This window comes from Sphaerodactylus townsendi, linkage group LG01 (genome assembly GCF_021028975.2).
Source record: "Sphaerodactylus townsendi isolate TG3544 linkage group LG01, MPM_Stown_v2.3, whole genome shotgun sequence".
Classification (NCBI taxonomy): domain Eukaryota; kingdom Metazoa; phylum Chordata; class Lepidosauria; order Squamata; family Sphaerodactylidae; genus Sphaerodactylus; species Sphaerodactylus townsendi.
Window position 1 is genome coordinate 24,135,358 of NC_059425.1, and position 4,588 is coordinate 24,139,945.

Genomic DNA, 4,588 nt, shown 5'->3' on the forward strand with positions numbered 1-4,588 from the left:
CAACACACGCCAGCTGGGTGACCTTGGGCTAGTCACAGTTCTTTGGAGCGCTCTCAGCCCCGCCCACCTCACAGGGTGTTTGTTGTGAGGGGGGAAGGGAAAAGAGATTGTAATCCCCTTTGAGTCTCCTTGCAGGAGAGAAAGGGAGGATATAAATCCAAACTCTTCTTTCATTTTGAATGTCTGCAGGCAGGCTGTGGCTGGTTAATATGGGTAGCTAAATGTTGTACGTATACCCAGAAAAGCTTTCTTTAGAATGACTTCACTTGTTCCTGGGATGATCCCAGAAGTCGGATTGAGTGCCTGGCTCTAATGCATCCCTGATATCTCCTCCTGGAGATGAGAAAAGAAGTCCTGGATCTCCCTCACAAGGTTATGTGGCCCTTGTGGAATCTGTGTCTAATTCCCACTGTAACCATAATAAACAGTGTATTGTCGAAGGCCTTCACGGCCAGATTCAACTGGTTCTGGTGGGTTTTCCGGGCTGTGTGGCTGTGGTCTGGTGGATCTTGTTACTAATCCAACCAGACCACACCCACACAGCCTGGAAAACCCACCAGAACCAATAATAAACAGTGTTTAGTCTTTTGCTGTTTGCTATATACCATCCTCCGGAAAACAACAATGAAAACATAGTTATGTGCTTGTGATTTCCTGAGCTATAGATACTTATGGGATCAGATTTTGCCAGTTTGCTTCTGAGGAGAGCATATTAGAAATCTGTGGTATTCTGTGTAACAAACCAATTTTTAACAATATACAAGTTGAGCAGGTGGAAAGCAACTGCAAGTCCCTTGAGTCTGCATTAATACTGCCAGCAACTTTCTTCTTGCTAGATAATGGAGGTTTCAAAAACCTTCCACAATTGAGTGTTCATGTGCCGATTAGTTTGATTAATCACTTGTGGGCATTAAGAGCACCCACAATCAGCTTAACAGACTGTACAGGAACCCATAAAGAGAGGGATAGCTCTTTCCTCAGCCAAAAAAAGTAGCTCAGTCCATAGAAACATTATTTATTATTATTTTGGAGTGTTGGAACTGGTGGCTACGGGCCTGGCCCAAGGTATATTTTTAATGCCTAAAACATGAAAAAAGCCTGCCCTGAGCTGTGGTTTTGTGGTTTGACATCCAAGATTTGCTGTTTTATACATTTCTACATCCAAGAAGGCTGATGTAGGAACTGAGAGTGCTCTGTTAAGAAAATTCATTACGTGGCCAACCAGGACATGAGAGCCAGCATAGCTTAGTGGTTAAAAATGGCGGAGAAGGGCAACGAGGTTGATTGAAGAATTGGAGCACCTTCCTTATGAGGAGAGGCTGCAGCGTTTGGGACTCTTTAGTTTGGAGAGGAGGCGTCTGAGGGGGGATATGATTGAAGTCTATAAAATTATGCATGGGGTAGAAAATGTTGACAGAGAAATTTTTCTCTCTTTCTCACAATACTAGAACCAGGGGGCATTCACTGAAAATGCTGGGGGGGTGGGGAATTAGGACTAATAAAAGGAAACACTTCTTCACACAACATGTGATTGGTGTTTGGAATATGCTGCCACAGGAGGTGGTGATGGCCACTAACCTGGATAGCTTTAAAAAGGGCTTGGACAGATTTATGGAGAAGTCGATCTATGGCTACCAATCTTGATCCTCCTTGATCTGAGATTGCAAATGCCTTAGCAGACCAGGTGCTCAGGGGCAGCAGCAGCAGCAGGCCATTGCTTTCACATCCTGCATGTGAGCTCCCAAAGGCACCTGGTGGGCCACTGCGAGTAGCAGAGTGCTGGACTAGATGGATTCTGGTCTGATCCAGCAGGCTAGTTCTTATGTTCTTATGTTCTTATGATTCTAATCTGAAGAACTGGGTTCGATTCCCTACTCCTCCACATGCAGCTTGCTGGGTGATTTCAAGACAGATGCAGTTCTTTCAGAACTCACTCTCAGCCCACATGGAAGCAGGCAGTGGCAAACCATCTCTGAATATCTCTTGCCTCGAAAATCCAAAGGGGGTCACCATTAAGTCACCTGTGACTTGACAGCGCACACACCAGACAGGAAATAATAGATTTCTGACAGGGTGAAATTTACAACTAAGTTAAATGAGTTCCAGTTTAAGACCTTGGGTTTCGAGGGGACTCTAAATGCAATAAATAAATAAATGCTAAATGACCACTGTTTGATAATGCTATCTAGCTTCTGAAACTTGGCATAGCTTCGGGCCTCAGCATGTCCTAGTGCAGTCTTGGATTCAGACCACAAAAGCCATTAGGAAGAATGATAGGATTTTTGAAGGGTACAAGCAAAAGCTTACTCGGTGTCTTCAAGAGCAAGCTGGGCAAATGTCTGTTTCAACATGTTTTGTGGGACTTGATCCATGTCCAGGATGTGTAAATTGATAGTCTCAAAATCACTTCTATCCATCCACTCCAGAGTTGTCCATCACAGGTAATTAAGGTAGATATTATTTCTCCCTCCCATCAAGTCCTAAAATGCTGAGGTTGGCGTCTTCTTGGTCCCCTTAAACTCTTATTCTTACTGCTGAGGGAATTTATCTAGAGGCCTTGACTCTAGATATGAGGAACAAAAGCAGAATTACAAAAATAAAGCCATCGAAGCTACAAACCTGACCATATTCATGGCCATCTCTGCAGTCCAGAGACTCCCCAAATGGCAGGATATTGTGAACAGGAGATTCCACAGGCAGTAAGAGTGATCCAGTGGGTGCTTACTTGGGGTCAAGCTCCACTGAATTCAGTGGGACCTCTTTCTGAGCTAACATGGATCAGATCAGGTTGTCAGAGGGATTGAGGCTGTTTGGCAAGGATGCAAGTAAGGAGTGAAGCTTATACAAGATGGTGACTTCTCAGTGGTTTGGCACCATTTGTTTACTAGATGGATGGTTAGAAGGCATAACCAGGGTATTAAGATGGGTGTTTAAAGGGAGTTTCATCTTTAAAAAAGATCTAGGTTGGATCCTGCAGTCTACCCTAGTTTCCCCTCCCCCTCACACTGGCATGTTTAGGGTGGGGTAAGCCAGGACATTTGCCTGGGGGTGTCTTGGCTGCCCATTTGCAAGGCAGGAAACCACCTCGCCTTCTTCTCCCAATGGATCCCTGCCAACGTTCACATCCTGCCACCACCCAGAGTGCTGGTCTACCCAGAACTGGTAGACCTGGCCTTCAGTAGTAGACAAGTCTACCCTTGCTTTCAACCACGGGTTGAACTCTGAAAGCAATGGATAGACCTGACCCACCGGAGAACTGGCTACCAAGATGGAGAAGACCTGTCATTTTGGAAGGGGGAGCACAATTTCAATGCTTGCTCTAGGCACTATTTTTGGGAGATAGCCTTTTGCCCCTTTACGATCCTTTCTGACTCCAGATGACTTTATTTCTGGGGTCATGGGACACTTGTGATCTAATAGCTATGTGGGGGCCAGGAGGCCACAGTAGCGAGGGAGAAGGGAATGAAATCTGCTTTTCTGTTCTCTCCATTACACATGCAGTGTGTGATCACACATTTCCCGACACACATGCAGTGGTGGGATTCAGTAGGTCAGCACCACTTTGGCAGAACCGGTTGTTAAAATGGTGCTTGTATCCAACCAGTTGTTAAATTATTTGAATGCCACCACTGCACACATGGCTTAGATCATGGGGGTCTTCTGATCCTGAGTATTAACTGAAAGGACCACTGTAGGGTCAGGAACATGGCAAAGATCTGCTGTCTTTGCATATGCAGACTGCAGGATCCAACCTCTTGTGCTGAAGCAAAGTGTTGTGGTATCTAAAGTAAAAAAAGAGGATTTCCTTCTCCATTTGTTCCTAGGACTTCACCCAGTTCTGGAACCTAGCTGGTAGTCAACATTTGGAGGTTAAAACTTATGGTTGTTTTAGATGTACAAGATGTACAAGAACTAGAATTCATAGCAAAGGTTTCCAGATCTTGCAGGTCACCACGTTGGCAGTTGAAAATCAGTTGGCCTGTCAAGAATGTGGGTTGCACAACTGTAATTTTGTAAGGAAGTCTCACCACAACATGAGAAATGTCCCAATTCCTCCATGAGCACAAATGTGCCTTTGTGGGGTACGAGCCAAGAATACAACAGTGAATTTTTCTTCCCTTGAAAATAGGGCTAAACTTGTTCATATCTCGAGTTCTGCAAATATTTTTATATGAACAAGTATTGCGGAAGAATTGGAAGCAGTTTCTCACCTTGTGATGGCTTTCTCTGTTTTTGTTCTGAAGCGTAAACTCTCCCTCAGATTAACAAAGTATAGGTTTCCAGATCTTGGACACTTCTGGTTGGCATTTTGCTCCGTTTTTAGCTAATACGTGAAAACATTTGGCACCTCTCTTTTTTATTATTAAAGCAACCAAGGGCTACAGATAACCTGAATATCGTTCAATCCGGCCCTTGAAAGGACCGAGGCCCCTTCCGCACATGCAGAACAAGGCACATTCAATCCACTTTCACAATTGTTTGAAAGTGCATTTTGCTATTCTGCACAGTAAAATCCAGTTTCAAAAGTGGATTGAAAGTGCATTATTCTGCACGTGTGGAAGGGGCCCCAGTCTATTCCAGGCCTAAA